This window comes from Podarcis gaigeae (genome assembly GCF_964106915.1).
Source record: "Podarcis gaigeae genome assembly, chromosome: 1".
Lineage (NCBI taxonomy): Eukaryota > Metazoa > Chordata > Lepidosauria > Squamata > Lacertidae > Podarcis > Podarcis gaigeae.
Window position 1 is genome coordinate 106,583,325 of NC_139678.1, and position 23,374 is coordinate 106,606,698.

The 23,374-nt window shown below is 41.1% G+C and overlaps 1 protein-coding gene across 7 annotated transcripts in view; it reads right to left on the bottom strand.

Moving 5' to 3' along the window:
* The window catches only part of BAZ2B (bromodomain adjacent to zinc finger domain 2B), a 183,636-nt gene extending 162,282 nt beyond the window's left edge, over positions 1–21,354 (bottom strand). For 6 of the 7 annotated variants that reach the window (XM_083702743.1, XM_083702756.1, XM_083702748.1 and 3 more), the window contains exon 1: positions 20,865–21,262. The gene's annotated coding sequence lies outside the window, so the exon portion shown is untranslated. Of the gene's footprint in view, positions 1–20,864 lie in introns of all 7 variants that reach the window. The other variant, XM_083702747.1, reaches the window with a different exon arrangement.
* Positions 21,355–23,374: the final 2,020 nt, after the last annotated feature.

Sequence of the window (23,374 nt, forward strand, 5' to 3'; positions counted from 1 at the left end):
AATTAAAAAAGCCCTACTTTTATTAGCAAAATTACAATCAGCTGCGCATATGGCAACCATGCAGATGAAATAATTTCATGAGACACAGACACAAAACCTAAAATGAAACCTATGCAAACAGCATACTTGAAAGCCTGTTTTGAAAACACCCACCCCAGTAATCTAATGAAGAGAACAAAAAGAGGAAAGGTTGTGTGACCGCAAGACTCCTTCAATGAACTGCTATTTCCCAGAGGAGTTTGCATCAACATAGTTAATGTCTCTCTTACACCCACCCACCAACTGTATATAGTCTATTTCTGAGCTTTCCAAACTTTCCATGTTGGTGACACACTTTTTAGATATGCATCATTTCGTGACACAGTAATTCAGTTTTACTAGCAAACCGAAGGTTTAACTAACCCCTTTCTAGCCCCGGAAGGGGCACAGGGAATGTTCGCACGACACACCTACACACTAACGTGTCACGACACACAGTTTGGAAAGCTCGGGTATATTTATTGAAAACCACATGAAGCAGAATCATCATAAAGTGATTTACCCTTCTCTAACCAGCAAACACAATTGATGTAGATTGGAGATATGGGATCTAACTATGTGATAACACTGTGTTGAGTTTTACTTTACGATGTGGTGATGCCCATTTCTGTGACAAATAAAACACCTAAGAAGTCTGGTGGTGACACAACCTTTCCTCTGCAATTATCTTTTAAAACTAGTGCAACCTTCACAAAATCTAAGCACACTTGCTCACCCATCTAGTGAGAAAAAGACACAGCTAAAGGAGCTATAAAGATCTGTGTAGGAGTAGGCTCACTCAAATACACTTCAGAGTCATTTTTGAAATAGGGAACAAGAATAACTTGTAACTGGCAAAACTAGATTTTTTTAAAGTCCTTCCCCTCCTTTCAACAAAGTTTTCTCATGCAGAGGGAATGAATATCAGGCAGAGCCCTAGACAGCTCATCATCACCATACCTCAAATTGAACTCTGCAAAGCATATTCACTTAGTCTACAAAAAGAACTGCCTTCCTATACCAGAACATAAGAAACCCCTGATGGATTTAGAACAAAGGCCTGTCTAGTCCAGCATTTTGTTCCCACTGTGGCCAACCAGAACTGTATGGGAAGTTCACAAGCAGGACAGTAACACAACAGAGCTATTCTGCTTGTGCTACCTGGTAACTGGTCACACACACACACACATGGCTAATACAGTGGTACCTCTGGTTGTGAACGGGATCCGTTCCGGAGGCCCGTTCGCAACCTGAAAAGAACGCAACCCGCGTCTGTGCACGTGCGGGTCACGATTCACCGCTTCTGCGCATGCGCGAGCGGCGAAACCCAGAAGTAACCCTTTCTGGTACTTCTGGTTCGCCGCGGGGCTCAACCTGAAGCAAATGTAACATGAGGTATGAATGTAGTTAATTATAGCATTAGCATACAATAATCTGTATAAAACTATCCAAGCTAGTGGCCATTGCTACATTTTGGGAGCTCACTGGGGACAGAAGTTATATCATTTGGGGGAAAGACTGTGGGTGCTGTCAGACTGTCACTATTTTCAGGTGGTATTAACATGCTGTCAAATTGAGAGTGTGTAATTATTGGGAGGTTTTGCGTAATAAATATTGCTTCCCCAAAAGATCGGGCTTTTTGCAGTAAGGAAAGTGACAGGAAATTGGATAACACTTTCTTTGACACGATATCACCTAGTCTCCCTGCAAACAAATCAGAATGGATGATCAGCAAATGGGTTATCTGGAAGCACACTGTGAACTGCCCTAAGCCTATAACAAGGCATAAATCTAATAAATACATTTTTTTAATGTTAAAGAGAAGGAATTGTGGTTGCTGAAATCTTTTCCTTGCCACTCACTTCTAACTCGTTCTTTCCCATCCATGGAATGGGAATGGAAACTCTGAGGGCCAGCATTAGGTACTTTTGGAATGCTGATGCAAACCATTGTGTCATACAACTAGCCCTGACGTCAGTGCTGTCATTAGTTGCAGTCCAAACATTTAGAATAGTAAACCCACACTATAAAAATGTCTGCAAATATACTACGTCTATTTTGATTGTCTTACGTTTAAAAAAATAAGATTAAATTGGGCTCCAGCAATGCAGATATTTAAATACTACTATGATAGCCTTTCATAGCTGTCAAGCGTCTCTTATTTGGCGGAACAGTCCCTTATCCCAGCGCCATGTCCCGCTGCTGTCCCTTATTGATGAAGCTTCATTTGGCTGCTGGCTGGGCTTTCTGCCTTGGCTCGGAGGGGCTCAGAAGTTGAACATACCTGTGCCCAGAAAACCCTTATTTTGGCTGCTGATCCCTTATTTTCGAGGCTGCTGGTCCCTTATTTTCAAATCTGTAAGTTGACAGCTATGTAGCCTTCAGATATGGGACATCTACACCCTCTTCCTTTCACACACGTTGCTACAGTTACTGCTGTTTTTATAGCCACCTGAAAATGTTTCAAAGTAGTCCCTTTGATTTAACAAAACAAGTATAGGAATATGAATAATAAATAACTTTCCTAGTTCAAGGAAATTTCTCCAGGCAACTCCTCTTCCATTTCAGCTCACAGCTGTAAAGCATTACTAGGCTTCTACCATCTCCTAGCCTTCACAAAGTAATGTATTTCCGTCTGCCAACTCCATTGTGAAAATGCTGAACTTGCCCATGCGTGTGCTGTATCTTGATTGCAGACACATGCCAGGATTAACCTACCAATCTAAGGAATGGGCAGGAAAGGATAAGGCTTTGGCACAAGCTGCATACATATGATTAATATGCTGGTAAAATTATATGGTACCGCAAAAAGATCAGTAATACCCACGGAGAAGGACTGACACCCAGTCATATTGCAGCAGATTGAGATCATCATCCACTGACCACATGTCAAACCTGGGAGACGTGCATTTGGCAAAACAATGCATCCATAGTAAATATGGATTTCTGTTTCAACTCATGCTCACTGAACACAACGCTGTTTTCATTCCACTGCACTTCAGCTTCTGACAAACATTCCATAATTAGTCTTGCTGTCTGCTGCAGCGGAACTGATTATGTAATTAACTACACTATTCCACACCACTCATTTCAATGCAAAGAAAATGCAATACCAATTGGGAGAAATCGTCAACCATTACGTATTGTCTGTGGACCGAAAACAACAACAGAGAATAGCAAACATCAGCAGCTTCCACTCCTGTTTTCTCTCAGAATTCTCCAGCTTCCCTAATAATGTGTCCCAAAAGAGCAGCATGCAGAGGAAGAACAAGCATATTCCCCGTGGTTGCAGAAGAACCGTGGCAGTATACTGAGCAAACATACGGCAAGAAGTGCAGACAAAACGTAAAGCTTTGCCAAGCCCATCCTTAAATGTGTCACATGCCGCTCCTCAATGCTAGGTGAGTGAATAGTACTTTGCCAGTTTGCACTTGAAAGGTTGGCACTGAATTATACTGCAAGCTGGGGAAAAAAGGTTTCAGACCTGAAAAGTGGAAAAACAACAGAAAGTAATGTCTTGACAGCAGCACAGTCTGGAAGGCTCAGAATAGTTCATTAACTTTACCTGGCTGCAGAAGGGCATCAAGGTGGGGCAGCCAGTGTTGTTGATCAAGTGCTTTGGAAGGTGGCACATTCAAATCCTAGCATCAGTACTCCGTGGGCCATGCTGGTAAATCACATACTATAAAGGTAAAGAGTAAAGGGACCCCTGACCATTAGGTTCAGTCGTGACCGACTCTGGGGTTGCAGCGTTCATCTCACTTTATTGGCCAAGGGAGCCGGCGTACAGCTTCCAGGTCATGTGGCCAGCTTCTGGCGAACCAGAGCAGCCAGGTAAACACCGTTTACCTTCCGGCCAGAGCAGTACCTATTTATCTACTTGCACTTTGACGTGCTTTCGAACTGCTAGGTTGGCAGGAGCAGGGACTGAGCAACGGGAGCTCACCCCATCACGGGGATTTGAACTGCCGACCTTCTGATCAGCAAGTCCTAGACTCTGTGGTTTAACCCACAGCGCCACCCACACCCCTTAAATCACATACTACACATACAGAAAAACCTATGTTCGATCCCAGCTAATATCCCAGTGAGGTGCACTGGTCAGAGTGCTGGAGTAGAATTCAGAGATCAAGGTCTAAGACTCCACCAAGCCATTTAGGTTCACTAGTCTGGGTCATTCACTGTCTCTTTCAGCCTAGTCTACCTCACACGGATTGCTGTCAGGATAAAACGGGGATAGGGGAAGAATCATGTCAGCAACCTTACGCTCTTTGGAGGAAAGGGAGGAAGTAAAAAAATAAAATAAAGCAACAGATAGTTTCAGGTGATGTTGGAGGCTGCCCCAGCCTCAGACCCTGGAGAGGTACCCAGTATACATTACTAATGGTCTGACAGCATAGGGATATTTTGAACGTTCCTATGATGTCAATTTTTAAGAAGAGAGCTAGTCTGAAAGTACCCTAGGTTAGAAAAGTCCTAAGTGATATTTTAACTGTCACTGTTTTTTTATTATTATAAAAAACCAGTAGGAACCTACAAAAATATATTTTGTTCCTAGAGGGAGTGCCTTCCCCATGATTTTTAAAATCGCTATGTAGATGACAGCTTTTGGACTCCTGGAGCATTGAAAGAGGCTCCCAGACAAACTACCACTTTAGAAGTTCTTCTCTCACCGCCGGTTGCTGAAACTCACACGCACAAAAACAACAACCCGCATTCTCAGCTTCCATTTGGAAGTGGAAACAGGTAGAGCCAAATAAGCATATCGCTTCCAAGCCTTAAACCTCTTTTCCAAGGTAAGAATTTGGTTTCCATGGAAAAGGGGAAACAAGAAACACAGGAAAACAGGACGAAAAACTGTCAGTTGCACGCCTGCTTCCACTTTTATTACAGTTTCCAGTTTCCGTGGCAACCAAGGTAGCATCAAGTAACATTGTACAAAGTACAGTTTTAGTGAGGAAAGAAAATGTTAGCTTTCAAAAAAACAACAACTTTGTGTTATAGAATAAAACCCTCTCTGATCTTAAGCCAGCTAACCTAAGTGAAAGACTCAGTAGAACAATGCGTGGAGTTTCCAGTTCTAAACAGGATTATATGGACATAAAATGCACTGAAGTCAGTGGCACTTGCTCTGAAATATCTATGATTTTAGGACTGGAAGGAAAGTGTACTATTAAATAATGGGCTCCTGCTTTACCATGAAGAAACACATACAATTCTGTTATCCTTCCAACTTGACCCAAATATGGATCTGGGTCTTTTCTCCTGTGGAAGAAGTCTTCCTCCGACATGGGAAGTAAACCTTACATTTCATCTCTCAAAACCTTACCGCACAAAAATTTCACGTAAAGTCTGGTGGGTTGACATCAAGCCTGGAGATAATACTTGACTCCTTCAAGAAGTCTGCAGCAGCAAAAAAATAAGGGTGGGCACAGGTGTGGTTTCTTCCACAACAAGGCTCCACTGGTCCCTTTGCTCATTCACCCTTCCAGGAGGACTTTTCTTTTGCTTCAAAGGAGGTAATAATGAGGCTGAAAGGACCGGAAGAACAGGGCAAAATAAGCTGTGGCTGTTTCACTCTATTAGAATTGCAAGAGAGACTTACACAGGGAGAGATTCAGGCTAGCACTAAGGCGGTCATTCTGTCAGGGCAAGCAAGTTCGGCTTGCCAGATGGAACAAACCCCCTCTCTTCCTGCCACACACTGTTCCAGGAGTTCTTCCTTGCCATCCAATTTTGGGGGGCACACAGGGGATGGAGAGCAGGAGAAGCCTCACTGCAAACATGTAAGTCCTTGTGCAGGGCTTCTGCTGAAGGGACTCATTAGTTGAATCCCACCCATAATATCTATGTTTAAATCTGGCAACTGTACTGCCCATACATTGGAGAATAGATGCCTACATTAATTTCAGGTTTTCCCCTTTTATGAGAGGTGGACTGAGCTAGGAATGATTGAGGCATTGTTCAGATTGTCTCTGTACACTAAGCACCCTACACAAGCAGTCCAACCTGGGATTCAAGGCGATGATATACAGAAACAATAAGCTCTTGGTAGGCTGGCAAATGAGAAGTAATCTCTGAAATCTACACTGCTGTTGCTCCAGAAACATATTACTGAACAAATATTGCTGAACAAACATGCTGTACTTTCTAGCTGCAGTTCTCAAACTCATGAACTTTTGAAGATCAATAGGCAGCTGTTTGAAAGTTGACAGCAAATGTTTTTAAAGAACTTCTTGTGATTTCTTTTTAAAAGAGCTCATTTTATAGATTAAAAGAAAAACTGTCCTTCTTTTTTTCATTCGTCAGGCTTGCAAATGCTGAGTGCTTTATCTCCCTCCACATTAGGAATAGAAAATACCCAGGTGTCGAGGCATTAGTGCTACTAAAAAAAGTACAGTGGAACCTCGTGTTGCGAACATGGTCTGTGTGGGAGGCACGTTTGCAACCCGCAGCGCCGCATCTGTGCACGTGCAGGTCACAATTCAGCGCTTCTGCGCATGTGCAAAGCGTGATTTAGTGTTTTTGCGCATGTGCGAGCGCCGAAGCCCAGAAGTAACCCCTTCTGGTACTTCCGGGTTTGGCGCATCCGTAACCCAAAAACACGCAATCTGCAGTGATCACAACCTGAGGTATGACTGTATATGCATTCAGAAATTTAAGCCTTTACTCCAATCTTTCCATGCATGGCAGAATGAAGTGTAGCCAACATGGCTCTGTGAAAATGTTGCACTGTGAGCCGCTCATAGTCATGCTGGCTGGGACTAATGGGAGTTGGAGTCCAACAACATCTGGAGTGAACCATACTGGCTACCCTATCATTCAATACAATCGCCTGGAAATTTTAAAATCCATATAGCCCTTGATTCTACTCCTGCTGCTCTCAGAATATAGCTACATCCTCAGGTACAATCTTAAAACAGAATAATCATTATAATAAGACCATTATATATGAAACTCCCAAGGTGTCTACAATGTAGTCCAAAAACAGCAGGAGACCCAAGTTTGGGAAACTCTGATGTAGAGGCTTAAAGCTACACAAATCTATATCAGTAGAAGCCAACAGAATCTGGTCGTTGATATTTTCTTGGAAATCCACATGAATGTTCAGTTCTGATGTCTTTTTTCATTTATTTCCTGACCACTGGTATAACTCCCAAAGCGGTCCAATGGGAGAAAACATCACAAGTTTAATTCTTAAGACTCATTAATGTACAATCCTATGCATGTGTTGGCCTCACTATTCAGTAGGGGTAAGTATGTTTAGGATTGGTGCTTTGCTTTGCTTTGCTTTCCTAATTTGAATTGCAAATCCAATGTTTTTTTTCTTCTTCTATACATTCTGACTACCGGTAAGTGTGCAAACAGCTTGCCCAGAGTCACTAATTTAAATATAGTATTAATAACACCCTACTTTGTAGCTTCTCTTCTTAGAGGGATGGCCAATGTTGTGTCCACCAGATATTCTTGGGACTACAGCTCCTATCACCCCTGACCATTGGCCATGCTGACTGACACATCCTATGACATGTGGATAGCACAGAATTGGCTATGCCTGCAGTTTAATACACACCAAGTGAAACTGCCCAGAGACATGTACCTGCTCCTTGTATTGTAAATCAGCTGATCAGCAAAACAGGGGAGAATTCATAGCTTATACTTATTCCTTGTTTCTCTGTCCCATAAAAATTATTCTATGAATAATTTTAGCATAATGCTATCTGGTACATTATGTCATCCAGTAATGCAACAATTCCAGTGGTATATACAGTCATTAAACAAAACCTGTCCCTGTCTAGGATCTCCCCCTATTTAAGATTACTGATGTCTGAGAAAACTTACCAGTAATCAAATCTACACATATTAGTGCAGGACAATGTCCAACATGTTTAGTGTAAAGGCTGAGTAACAGAATGCAGCCTTCAGAACACAATGTATTCATATATCAAACATATTACATAGCTTCTATCATCTAACAGGGAGAATCGGCCCATAGTTGGTCTCTGCTAGAAGATATGTTTCAGCCCGTTTGAAAAGAAAAGGGCTGAGTGCGCTGGGAAATAGACATAAGAGAGGATTTATTAAGACTGGTTGGCATCTGTCTGTCTCAGGAGACAATGGAAGAGTGTGCCTTCGGGGGTGAAGCCAAACCATTGGAGAGTTACAGTGCCTGCTATTAAGAACACATTGAAAATAATACAGCACAGCTGATTCACAGGACCTGGGAGCAATCTTCCTCCAGACTGTGCTGCAAGTTTTCTATCAGATCAAACCAGGACTGATCTGACAAGCATTTGTGTATACACTCCCTCATTTGCCCTCACTTTCCAATACATTCAGCATACACCAAAGCAAAGCTATATGTGCACAGCTGAATTAGCTTATAACTGACTTGCCTTTTCACCTGAATTGAAGGCATTTACTGGAAAAGCAAAGAGAATAACAGGCATTCTCTCAAGCCTGCATGGTACTCAGAATACATTCCAGGAAATGCAGAATCCATGCATTTGTACACCTCTAGAAATGCATATATCTGTTAAGCCAGAGTGTGTTCCATGATGACATACATGATATAAAAGTAAATAAAAATTGGCATTCTCTAACTTAACTGGACTACAAAGTTAAGGTCTACTCCTAAAAGTAGGATGGAGTGCACACTGTAGTAAAGTCCCAAACATTATGCTTGAAATTTTAGATCAGTGATACAAAAAGATATTCTAGCAGATGTTTTTAGGTTTAGAGATCATGTTAGTGAATCAATGAATTTTTTCCAAGAAATGATTCACGGTAACTGGCACCTGCTATTCACATCTGGCAATTTAACTTTTGCAAACATAAGGTAAGCATTATTAGCAGGGATAACCCACCTTGAGTAAATAAATAATAATAAAAATGGCAGCTCCAAAGAGGGGAGCATTTAGAAACTAACCACACAATCACATATAGCACATGGTTTATGCTACCCCCAGTGTGAAGCTTCCTGCTGTGGTTCTGTGAATATCCTCTTAGAACAAGCAATATTTCGCATGTCACATTTTTAGCCCACTCTATCTGGAGGGTCCAGAAGCAGAAGGCTATTACACCTTGGCGCTTGCAATAGGCAAGGACATGTTTGGGGGGCAAAACAGATTTGAAGATCAGACCAACTCTTTCAAGTTTTAAGCAGTGCCCACATTACTGAGTTAAAACAAAGCTAGGTTGTTCTTTTTCTCAATTCAGATCAAAGTTAGTTTGAGGAGAAAGTACATCAGAACGCATCCGTCTGTCTCGGGGGACCATGGAGGAGTGTGCCTTTGGGGGTGAGGTCAAGCTGTTGGATTGCTGATAACGTCATGTTACTTCTCAAACCAGAAGTGAAAGCACAGTGAATACAGAACAAACAGGAGTGTGCACACAGCCTTGGTTGTTGTTGTTGTTTTACTCCCATCGCTTCCAAATTTGATCAGAGCTAAAAGGTGGGGAGAAAGGAGCCCTTCTTACATAGTCACTCCATATATAGTAGGCACTGTACAGTGGTACCTCAGGTTACATACGCTTCAGGTTACAGACTCCGCTAACCCAGAAATAGTGCTTCAGGTTAAGAACTTTGCTTCAGGATAAGAACAGAAATTGTGCTCCAGCAGCGCGGCAGCAGCAGGAGGCCCCATTAGCTAAAGTGGTGCTTCAGGTTAAGAACAGTTTCAGGTTAAGTACGGACCTCCGGAACGAAATAAGTACTTAACCCGAGGTATCACTGTATATGTAAGACAACTCAATTTGGGAAAGAGTTAAAACACCCCACCTACCAGTGGGTTAAAAAACAGAGGCCATGGATACTGTACTTTACAGCTCCAAAACAGTGTGAGCTCTGGTTACTGATCTCTGAACACTTGTGTTTTTGGCTCTTCCTCTAACTGCAACAGTGAGTCAAAGGGTAGGGCTGAGTTTTGTCCTCGTTTCCCCCCCGCCTCCCCAGGAGTGACTGGAAGCCACTTGTATGGGTAAAGCAGAAGAGAGAACTTCAGGTCATTATTGGTAATGTGACCCAGAATAGGAAATTGTGCAACATTATACAAAGCTGCTCTTGAAAACCAGACAAGGTTGCAAAATGCTTTTATGCATAATGAATATGTAAGTGCTCAGCTGGCAATTTAGGTTGCACATTCTACACCCACTCGTCTAACAGTAGCTACCATTGGACTCAATAGGGCTTACTTCTGAGGAGACATGTTTAGGATTGCACTGAGAACGACTGATTGTCCTATAAAACACCTAAGCATATCAGCAAAAATGCACGGACACTTCCTGAGAACTGGAGTCAGTTGCTCAACTAGACTAAAACTTAACTTCCTCCTCTCCTGAAATGTGCTTCACAAAGTTTGAAGAGAATCTGCAGAGACATGAATTCCTGCAAAACTGAGAGAATGCACACTGCAACAAACACAGTTGTCAGATCAGAGCCAGCAATACTGGCCTATGTGGAACTCCACTTTCAACCAGCAGCAAATGATATTTATTGCTTTACTGCCGGCTCTTTATAGAGATTCCTAAACACACTAAGCATACTTGGCAAGATAACAGTTGCTGGCATTGAATGTATTGTACAGGATTTTCATTCTACTGTGTACTATGTCAGATTACTGATGCTCCTACCCACCTCACTCTGGACCCAAGTCTATGAGATAAAAGGATATCACTTGTGCTCATTATTTCACAAAGAGATGCTCAGTATGAAAGGCCTTTTTTCCATGCTTCAAGAAAGTAGGTCCTTCCCCCAAAGTTACATCAAGCTGTCAAATTAAAAGATCCAAAATGTGCATTGTACTCTGCACTGAAAGGATAAACATAATTACTAAGTAGTAAATCCTACTGAAACAAATCAGAACCATGGTTTAAGTCCTGACTGTAAATTTGCATCTGTAATCAAGACTTTCCCATTTACCATGGCAGGCTACCCCATAAGTGCCGCTTATCAGCTGACCTAGGAAGAACCAACAATTGCATAATCAGAATCCCAGATAAACCGGAATGCTTTTTTAGCTAGGGTCACACTTATGTAGGGAGTGGGGAATGACACACACAGTTAACTTGAGTAATGAGGAATTTCACCCAAAAGAGGTTAAAATAAAATGCACACGAGTACCATTTGGAATTCCTTAAAATCAAATAAAACCCCAGACTACAATATTCAAACTAATTATAAGGATACAACTAAAGTTCAACTAGTGTATTGATTTAATCATGGAAGGCCTAGTAGGAGTGGGCAGAACATAGACTGGGTCCAAGTGGTTGATCACTTGGTGATTTGCAGATCACCAAGGGTGTCTGCGGCAGCAGACAATGTGGGACAGTGTGAGTTCTCAGCTGTCCTTTGGTTGGTTGCATCACTGCTGCTTACCAGGAGATAGGGAGAAAGGGGAGAGACAGCAGTAATGTCAGCGCAGTGCAAACGTGCCGCTGTGCTTTTGCACTGCACCAACCTCTCCCCCTACCTCCCAGTAAGCAGCAGCAACGCACCAGAGCTCCTATGATCGCCACCACCCCATCCCACCATCCATTGCTGGCTTTCTGACTTCCTTTTTTTTTTAACACCACCAATAACAAAATGACATTTTCTACCTAAATTAGGCTGCGAATATGAATAAAGCTAATCAGGAACAGACTTTGCAATGCATTTAATTCCGGCACTGAAAACAAATTCTCAGGTTCAGAATGTATTCAGAAGTAGCCTGTTCTTCCATTCTAATTGTATGTATTTTGCTGCAGGCTCTGGCTGGTAGATTTAGGGTTCTAGTAGAAAGTGAAGTAGACCTGAGAAGCCTGAAATCTGCCCGTTCCTGTTCTTAGCTAGCACTTCTCTGCATTTCATTTACACATGCGCACATGCACACAAAACACAAGCAAAATCTGTGTGTGTGGCATAAGCACAAAAGCGCTGCACTGTGTTTTAAGAGCTGTGGAGTCAAGTGTGTAACCTTGACTAAATCCAGCAGATTCCTTGCTCTTAACCACATAAGCAATCAAAGGACTCAGAAGGTTGCAGAAACGTGTTTCCAATAAACAGGCCTTTTTGCATTTAAGATTTGTGTCACTACTGATCCATGCAGTTTGTTTCTTCAAAGCCTGCACTTTATCATTTTCTTCAGCATTTAGTTAAAATTAAATATTTTAAAATGGAACCTCTTGTATGTTGCAAGCACAGCTGAAATGAAAGGCCTCCTGGACAGCAGTGACCAGATTTTAAATGCAAGTTGATCAATAAGTGGGGTGGGTAGTTGAGCTCAAGACCGGGTTCCATGTGCGAGTCGAACCATCTATAATAGCTTGCAAATGACTGTGTGCTGCCTGTAACCAGCTGTTCTTAAATTATGAATATGCAACCAATTCATGTTAAAACCAAATCCCAGCACTATTTCTACAGAGAAATCCCAGTAGTTTTTCCTTGTTCTACATGTTAGCTCTGTTAAGGATACAAATAGCAGTAAGCTTCAGAACAAATAGGGCCAAACTATTGGCATTTCATGCACTAGGTCCATTATCACAGCAGGGGTTGTCAATCACTGAAACATTCCTATAACAGCTCGGGCAATATGACAATGATCTTCCAGGAGGAGGGAGGGGGGAATAAAAATCTCTGCAGCGTACTCAAAGTCCCCTTGCCAGCCTAATGCTTTTTCCCCCTTTTTTCTTTTTTGGCATCAGCCAATCAGATTGTCAGCCCTGACCTAGTAGAAGACTTGCATCAAGCTTCAAACATTTAAAAACATCAATCATAAAAACAAAGACAGGACATTGAATTATGCAGTATTAACCTCCAGGGTTTGCATACAAAGACCTTAGATTTATTTATGTCCCAGCGCGTTAAGAGCTTCAGTACACCGTTCTTTGCACCAAACCGGCTGCCAATTTGATGAACCTCTCCGCCCTCAGCAGGAGTGCAGCGTCTTTGATTAATGAGTGCATGCTTGTGGAAAAGTGTAAGAACAGAAAAACAGGGTTAAAAACACACAATTATGTCTCTGCACATCCATTGGACCAATGCAATAATTATCTTCAAGCTGAATTTCCCGTCAGAGGAAAAGAATTAAGCACGTTTTGCTTACAGCACATATTTGTTCGAACACTGCAGCTATAATAGCCTTTCTGAATATTTTCTTACAAATACAAATGTTATCCTTAGTAAATGCACACATATCTCAGTGCAACCGTTTCTCCACCACCAGCATAACAGCTTGTTGTTGTTGTTTTTTTAAAAAATGCATTCTGAGTCTCCATTTATTTGAGTCCCCATTTTCACATATTAAGGGGGAATGTGCTCCATTGTATGTAAAGAGACAACCTCCTTATGAAACATTTAGAAAAGAAGCGTGGATGTAGAAGTTTTACTTTTAATGTTATGCACCTCTATCTAGATATTCAGCAATCAAACCATTAAATCTCAATAGGTATATTTATCTCAACCTGCCTTCTAATCACCATTGAATGATGGTCACCCAAAATATGGCCATATGAAAAATCTCCAACTGAGTGGTAATCTTTTAAAGTTTACAGCCATCTATGAATGTTCCTTTTCTTCCATCTTAAATTTTTAAATAAATATGGACACAGCAGATATAATTGCAGATCCATCATTACTCTGATCCTACCAAGACTAAGAGACCCAGTGACTGCTAATAAGGAACTGTACTGAATCCATTTGGGTTATTTTCAATTATCTTCAAGAGTAGAAATTTCATAAATTAATTTATGGCTTCTTGTATTACCTTTACTACATTATGATGCTAAAAGAAATAAAAGAAAGATCAATACTGACATGTTTATAGAGGTAGGCTTTGGAAAGGACTGTATATTAAAAGAAAGCTTCCTCTGTAACGAAATATGCCAGATTTTAAGCAGAACAAGATTGCAATCCTATGACTGCTGTACATCAGTGCTTACCTGGAAGTAAGGGCCGTGAAAGTTAATAATAAGAAAACATGCATAGGACTGAGCTGTAGATGTTTTAAAGCTGGAAATGATTTCAGAGAACACTCCTTCCTAACAGTACCCCAGCAAATTAAAAAAAACAGAATGTCAAATTTCAAAAAGGAAGACTTCTGATCACTTAAGGTTGCAATTCTAAACATATTTAATACACAGCAAGTTAAGCTTAGAGTAAGAATGCTTAGGACTGTCCTCCATTTACACTTGCTTAACTCTGTGCTGAATGGTAGCCCTCTATTTTACAAAAAACAAAACAGTATGCATCTGGTTACCCTGTTTTGTATCTATATGTAGAAGACTAATGGAAAGGGCCAATTAGACCAAAATGGAAGGGCTGCTGAATGCACAGAAGCAGATGGAGGAAAATATTATTCCATTTGTTCCACATTGTGCACACACAGTCACACGTTCAACAATATGAACACAATAAGGAAGAATGGATAGGACAGTGTTATTTTAAAGGATAATTTGATCTCGATCGTAGAACTGTATCAGTGAAAACTACAGGCCTAACATGTAAAACAAAAAACCTTGAGCACATCACAGAAATTTATTTTCCTTTTCAGGAAACTATTCCTCTTAAATGCTATTTTACCGCCTACTCATACAAAACTGGCTTGGCCTGCACGTAACAGTAAGCCAAAGTTAAACAAACTATGGTTTACCAGGAATGAGCTGGTGCAGGAAATTCAAATCATGCCCTCTTCCTTTTCTCTTTCCCATTCCAGGAAAAAACAAACCAGAGCATTGGCTTATACTACGTGCAAACCAGAGCTCATAGGTGGTTTCTCTTAAAACAATTCACAGGAGTTGGTTCCCAAGTAAAATTAAGCCAGCACTCTGGTCTGTTTCCTCCTGATGTGGCAAAGGGGAAATGGGAGTGGCAGACATAATCTGAGCAGCACGAACCAGCATGTTTGCTCCTTCCCAGTAAGCCATTAACTTCAGCTTCCCATTATATGCAAACCAAGCCACTGTGTAATTCTGTGGTGCTTTTAATTGTAATTTTTACAGAAAAATGGTTTATAAGTGCATGAACAGAAGTGGCAGTTAATATATTAACTATTACAAAAAGGTTTATTTTTAGATGAGCTAACCAGCTATTATGTCTTATGTTATTCATGACACACAAATTCATGAAGCGTTCCATATTTTTTATTAAACAATCTATGGCCTTTTAAGCTGTGGGGTGGGTATTGTTCTTGTTTGTTACTATGGTGTGTATTTTTGTGTTTTTATATGCTGCGATCCTCAGATGAAGGACAATATGGAAATTTAATAAAATTTTAAAGTATCAATTCAGCATACAGGGAGGCAGAAGATGATTAGAATGGAGTGGCTGAAACACATCCATGTCAGAACCCTAACGAAGAAGACCTTAAGAAAGAAAATAGTACATATGAATCAAAGTACCATCCCAAACTTTTATGAAAATAAAATTTAAGTAGCAAAGATCAATCTGACAGAGTTATCTATCCAGCAGGTGTGGCGTTGTGGCATACTACAGATTCCCGTGCATGTTACATCAATAATATACAAGAAGATGCCTTATACTATCTCAGACTATTTGTCCAACTAGCCTAGCTTTGCCTCTGACCGCCAGTGTTTCGCCAGAGTCTCAGGGCCTTGCACATCATCTGCTCCTTGAGCCTTTCAACTGGAGACACCAGGAGTTGAGATGGGACCTTCTGTGGTCTTCCAATGAACTATGGTCCCTTGGAAACCAATCTTACAGAGCTCAATGCCATTTATGCCCCAATGAGTTTACTAAGCATTGCAGTCTTACAGAGGGAGCTGGAAGGTCCTGATTTGAGCTTCACTTGGGTTACGAATTCATTAGATTACCTAAAGCAAGTCTTTATTCTCTTAGCCTCAAGCCTCCAACTGCAATACGGGGACTTGCTTCCCGTACATGCCTATTGTTAATTGTTACTGAGATAATGTAGAGTGGAGTGCTTTGAACACTTGAAACATGCTGTAAATGCTATGCATTTTGATGTTTATTATTATTACTATAGTTCACTCAACTCCCCCCCCCAACTTATAAAAATAGCACATGAAACAGTTTTCTCAACTCTCTGTCTTGTAGAAATGTTCTCCCCTTGATTTCATCCGAGCACATACTCATATGCAGATCAATTTTCAACCAGTTTTCCAATGTGAATACATAATTCTGTCTTATTAACTTTGTCAGCAGTTTTCTTGCCGATTCTAGCACTATTTTATTTTATTATTTTATTTTAAAAGGTCACAGCCCACTGCCGAAAACAGTTCAACAGAAATGTCTCCCCGTGGTAAGTAAAATTTGGGGGCCTCAGCAACATTTTATAAACACTCAGTTCTGTTGCTTCTGCTCCTCACCAAAATCGACTTGAGTGGCTTCAAATGCACAACTTGCTTGAATAAAGTTAAACATTATTCAACCCTTATTCCAGTTTTGAAAACCAAAAATCTCTATAGATCGAGATCACACTGGATCAAGACGCAGCCTACCACATGCAAGATCTATAAGTGTGTGCTGGGTTGTGATAATTACTTTTAAAGCTGGAATTCACCCTTGAAAATAAAGAGCAGCACGAGAAGGGGCCTATTTTAACAACAAACTACTGGCTGAGAAGGAGCGTGGCACTGATTCTAAGGATGCTTTGACCCTATCACGTTATTTGTCATAAATTTTATTTTTTTTATTTCTGAAATCTCCTGGGAACAAATCCTAGTCATCCTAGTTCTTAATCTAGGCTAATATTTAGAATCTAGACGCAATCAAACACCAGCACATCGTTTCACTCATTTAGGAAGATCAGAAAGAAAGCATGAACTTTCCTGCAACTGTGGTATTCTGCATCTTGTGTAGGAACACAAAAGTAGCAACAAAGACATTAACAATTGCAGTTCAAGCTGGGAGTGACTGTTCTGTTTCAATTCAATGACACCACTAATGGCTTCTTAGCAGCTCCATGAAATCAACCAGCTGTCAAGTCGATGCATCAGAAGGAACAGTTACGCACTCCCCTAAGAAAAAGCAACACATCAGGATGTTTGGCAAAACATCTGCTCCTTTACACTGCAGTTCTATAATAAACATGCAAACAAAGAAATGGAAAAAAGGGTAAAGGCAACCAGAAATCCAAGGCTTTCATTACCCTTTTATTTGAATGTTTAATAAGTGTCTTGCAAGGAAAGGAAAGGGGGAAAAGACTGCAAACTATCAATTTGTGTGGCAGGTCTTATCTTACTATAAACCCATAGACAACTAGAAGGTACACTATTTTGTTTATGTATAAATATCCTTTTAACTCCAACTATGTTCCCCAACTATTATTCACATTTCTCTTGTTCTCTCTATCAGACACATATAGACAGAAACACAAACACACATACACGCAATATTAGCAAACACTGATTTTAACCATTTCACAATACAAACTATTATACTAAGCCTGAACTTTAAAAGTTAACATCACTTTCTTGAAATATACACATGCAAGCAGTTCAGATATTTATTTGATTTTGCTAATAGATAAATATTAGTATTATAACCCTGTGGACCAAGAGAAATACTGTTCACAGATATATTTATTTATCAATTGAACAAAAATTACAACAATAAAAAATATTCAGATTTCCAAAATCCTTAAGCCCCCCTCACCACTTAGATTAACAAAACCACATGCATGTATCTTATTTTAGATGCTATTATTTCAAAATCAGCAAGATCCAAGACATTAAAAAAAGCTTCTTCCTTGCCAGATTAGACTTACATTGTGTGAAATAATCTTAAATCTGAAACATACCTCTTAAATATTTAAGCTTCCCACCCCCACCACACACATCCAATATATAAAATGCTTTCAGCTACACTACAGTTTTTGTGATATTTCATGCTATATTGATTATGCGGCATTGTGACTAAAATGTGCACACAGTTTACAATAGGTGTGGGTATCAAATGTACTTAACTACCATTTTCTTAAACTGCTTATCTTCTGTTGCTCACCGTTTATAATCTGCCAAATCTTCCAGGCCTTTGTTGCATGTATAATTTAAAGCCATCTGTTCTATGTGCTTTTAACTATTTCAACATTTTCTTCCATCTAAGATTCACATAACTGGCAGCCTTTCAATTCAGCAAGGCTTTCTAAAGTGGCTCCTTTTTAAAAAAAAGAAAATGAAAATAACACAGTAAGGTAAATTGTTTACTTTTGTAAACATGAAGGCACATTTTCTACTCAAGCATAAAAATATGCTAAATCTGTCATTCAGTTTTTAGTGTACTGAAGAAAGGAACATCTTGATGTTCTAAAAATGTTCATATTAGTTTCCATGCTAATTGTAGTCAATGGTGTGCCCCCCCCCCCCACTATGAAGACAAAGGGAATGCAAATTAAACACAGGGAGTTTCATGTTGTTAGTGCAAGTGTAAATAGGTGGAAAGAAAAACAAAACAAATACAAGAAGCAGAATGGAAAAGTAGAATTCTGTTCAAATATCCTATTATTTATGCACTATTCAGAGTTTCATTAAGTTTTGGCCTGTGATCAAGATAACTTTTTTTATAAAATCAAAAGAGTATCTGTTGAGGAGAGGTAAATTAAAAGCACAATACTTTTTGTTGTTTCTCTATTCAAAACAGAGACAATAAGAGCTTACAGCCAGAGGTAATTTGATTTTTCTTTTCTAGTTAGTAATTTGGAACTTAGCATACTAACTGCATTTTGAAAGCCCCAGACAACAGCATGTGGGACACAATCTACAGTGCAGGCAGTATCTACAGGTCCTGTCCCTCCAGAATTTTCTAAATTCACAAAGAGTGTGCAGGTTAAAATAAAATGAAAAATACCTACAATTTTTTGAATTTATTTTGGGGTTGCAGGAAAGAGTTTGCTACTCTCTTTGCTATCAGCTATGGAGGCAAGGTTTCTAAAAGAAATATCATCATTCTCTTGCATTTGGCAATGATAGAGAGTCACTTGCAAAGCAATTTAATATTTATCCATCAGTGAACTACCATATCATATGATATGTTTAAAATAATAATAATAACATGACATGACATGCCAAGGCAGCTAAAATAATTTTTTTTGCATGTGAACAAGTGAAAGGTCAAACTGTGAAAGAAATTAAAGCCTACAATATATATATATAAATCCAGATATTTCTCCACCTGTTAAGCAAAAATACACAGGCTAGTCCCCTCATGCCAATCCCTCCTGCACGTTTTAATAAGCTAAAATTAGACACTCCCTCTTCAATACAGCTTAAAACTTGTTCGACCAGAAACCTTTAGAGAAGCAACAAACACAAACATACACACACACACACCCCGTTGGAGGTGGGGTCCCTTTAAAAACTTCACATGACGTCACCGTCTGTACCCTGTTAGATTCCCTAAACTTTGTGCCTTATCCAACAGGACGTGAAGGATTTCACCCTTTTCAAAGAGGGAGACACATAGACATATACATACATACACAAGACTTGGAATCTTTCTTTTTTTTTTTTTAATGCCCAAGATGGCGAAAGGCTTGTTGTTTAGAGGGCAGAAAAATGGAGGATATTGTAATATACACAAAGGGATAAATTTCAACAACTCGGCCAAGGGCTGCAGCTGCTTCTCTGGCTTTATAAGGAAGCAACACACACAAAAGAGAAAGGGGGACGAGGAAGAGAGAGGGAGGGAAAAGAAAGCAGCAAAGCGCCGAGAGGAGCCCAGGCGAGGGTCCCCCCTTGGCTTCCTCGCCCTCCTTCCCTCCGCGCTTTTCCCAAATAAAAAAAGCGGAGTTTGGGGCAGTGGAACATTTTTTAAAAAATAAAAATAAAAACAGGGAGGCAAATAAGAGGGTGGAGAAATGAAAGGAGCGAGGCGGGGGGAGTTTACTGTGGGATCCGAGAGGTGGGGAGGAGAAAGGCGAGGGGGGTCTCTTACTTTCCTGCTTTCACGCCCCCTCCCATCCACTATGGGGCAAACCCTCTCCTGGCTCCGAGCGACCGGCAGGGGGAGGCATAAGGGATGGGGCAAGTAAAGGAGCCAAGGGGAGGAGGAGGAAGAAGAAGAGGAGGAGGAGGAGGAGGGCGACTGCACTAGGGTCCAGGTCTCCTTGGCTGTCATGCCCAAGGCGACTGAAGGAAGATCCGAGAGGGAAGGGGTGGGGTGGGGAAAGGGCAGCCAAGGAAGACACAAAAGCGGTCCGATTTGTGAAAGAGGTCGCCTGCATGCCCTAAGCCAGCCTTGGGATAACCCCGAGACTTTCTGCCCAGAGAGAGAGAAATAAAAAGTTGAAGGGCGCCGGAGAGAGAGGCGTAGTGCGGGAAGCGCCTGGCACAGGGATCTCTCGCGCGCCCGGCGGAGGAGAGCTGCGATTTCCACCCAGCCCCGCACGCCTGTGCCAGCCCACCCGCCCCTCCTTGTCCCGAGTGCACAAGGTCAGTTTCACTTTCCAGACTTGGACCTCCTCCTCCTCCTCGCCGCCGTACTATTACGAACGCGCCGGGGCTAATAATAGTCATTAATACATTACGCACAGGCTTTTAAAAAAAAAAAAAAAAACACACACGTCCCTCCGATGCACGAACGCGTCAAGCCCGGCAACAAAGAGATGTTTTGGGGAGCCGCCGCAAGACACTCCGAGGAGAGCCAGGATTCTCTCTCCCCCCCCCCCCATACCTTCCCCCGCCCCATGGTCTCCTTTACATCCCCACTCTCTCCCCCCCTTTCCCCTCCCTACCCCACCACCCCCTCGGCTTGCAGTACCAGCAAGAGCAACCCGACAACCATAATTCAAGACTTCCACCTTAAAGCAATTTCTCTGCCTTCCCCCCCCTCCCCCAGCCCGCACGCCGGCAACACCGCACACTCCGCTTCCCCGAAATCGATTCTAACTCACCTTTACAGTTTGGAGGAGAGATCTTGGGCCCCCCTGTACATGCACACACCTCTTTTTTGTGTGTGTGGGGTGGGGTGGAGTTCAGGAGGAGATGGATGCGCGCTATCTGGGTGATGGGGACGCTGTCTTCCCCCAAACAGCCTGAAGAAGGGAATGAAGAAAGAGGCTAGGAGATCTAACTAGGAGGATTCATGATAGTGTAACCCTCTCTCTATGTGTGTGTGCGTGTGTGTGTGCGCGCGCGCGTGTGCCTCCTCTCTCCTTCTCTCTCTCTGTCTGTCTCTGCTTTAGTTCCTTAGAGCGGCAGCAGCTTGAAGCAGATTCTCTTCTCAAGGTTTATTCAGCTTCACTTCCAGGCGAAGCCTTCACCAACCAAAAGTGACGTCAACCAACTCGGCTCCTCTCTTTCTAACAATGAAAGTTGCTGTTAAAGAAGGGGGGGTGTAAAACAGAGAGAGAGAATGGTTTCTCTCATTTCAGCCTCAGTAAGAAATGACTGGTCAGATTCCTTCTCTCCCCCCCCCCCCCCGCGCACCACCAACGCTTTCCCCCCCTCTCTCAAAAGCAGAAACAAAACAAAAAAAGCTGCAAGGGAACCAAAGGCGTGATTCTTACTTCTTCGAAGTTCACCTTCAGTTCTTTTAGTGAGCAAGTGTCCCCCTCAAGTTGTAAGAAAAGTTGAGCTTGGTTGCTTTGTTTTTGCTTTAAAACCAGGGGCTCCTGCAAGTGTGCATCGTTTGGGGCTGGAAGGTAAATCCATTAGCTTAGCCCCGCTGTTAAATGATCACTTAAAAAAAAAAGTGAAGATTTCGGAAAAGGGTTTCCCGTGTAAAAGAGGCAGGGAGGGACTGGGTTAACTCCCTTTGGTGTAGGGAGTGTGCAAGCTACCCCAGCTACACAGAATTCCTCCAAGAAGCAGAAAAGGGAGGGCTTGTGGAATGGCAGTAAACCTACCAAATAACCCCGTCCATAATTTTTTAATGCAATGGAGATAAAATTACAACTAAATCAATAACAATAACAACAACAATGTGGGGTTTTTATTATTAAGTTGCTTTGAGACAAAGGTTTAAAGCTCTGATCCACTTTCTTTGAAATAAGACACCACTGATATGAGGGAAATGAATTACGTAGGCTTGAGATCATAAGAGTTCTTCTACTGACCTTCCTGGAAAAAAATATATGCCTGAGCCATTACAGTATACTGGAATGTGCCCACTGTAATAGATTCAAACTCTTAAATATTTCTTTGACAAAACACATGGCACTCCACTGAGTCAATAGTTTACTACTCATGTCATTTTCTCCTCTCATGGCATAAAAGTCAAGCTCAGTCAGGGTTAAAGTACACTGCAAACAGAATTGCTTCCTGTAATCTATAAAATTAAGGGCCTAAAAATACAGCCAAGAACATACTTTGACTAGAAATAGAACGTGTGTGTGTGCGCGCGCAAGAGGATGTTTTCTTGCACTCTGAAACTGGAGCATGTAAGTTGCTGACGATGCTTTGCACTGTCAAGGGCCATTTAAAATGTGAAGGTTTTTAATATTAGATCTGAACAAAAGCTGGTTGGAACATCAAAATAATATGCACATGTAGAGAGATACTATTGTTTTGTGTTTCCTCTTCCAGGCACTGGCTGTGATTTTAATTGTGCTGGAGGATCTTCATTAGTATTAGCACATGGAGAGATTTCACAAAGCTGCTTCATTAGGGGGGGGGGGAGCTTGGCAGACTAGGTCTTTTTTGCATGCAATGAGAATGTCAGCCTTACCTCGGTCATTTGTAACATAATAAGTGCAAGCACAATGATTGCAATGCAGGAACACTGGGGGGGAAGGGCAGAAAACACTGCCTGTCTAACAAGGATATCTGAAAAGCTTCTCATTACACAGGAAAATGTATTCCAAAAAATTTAGTAGAAATTATGTCCTGACAGGCTGATGAAAAATCAGTTAATGGGGCTATGATTTTAATTGTAATATTGGTACTAGTTTATTTTGTTCCTAGGACTCACGTTCAGCAGCAAAATTGTGCTAGCATTTATTGATTTTTTTTCACAGCCACATTCCCGGAATACAGATTTTAATCATTTCACTACACCACACTCAGTAATTTCATTAAAAAACTGGAACCTTCCATCCCCAGAAAAGCATTTAATTTCAATGACACACAATTTCTCTTAGCAGCAAACTGTCTCAACAGTAAAAGCTGGCCTAAGGTTCAAATGCATAATTTAATCCTGAGTTCTTCATGCTCTGCATTCCTTTGAAGCTATAATTTGACTAACTACCTAATAACTGTAATAAGGACAATGATTTCCTTATAATATATTATTAACCCATATTTAATTAACTCAGAGGCCAAGCTCTGTACATGTTTGATTGGGTCAGTAGTTCCATAACCTCAAAATTTACTAATAATATTCTTGGAGAAAAATGTGGCATAAGAATATACCCAATTAGACATTTCACCCAGAATGATACCCATCAGACGCTCATAAATTTTA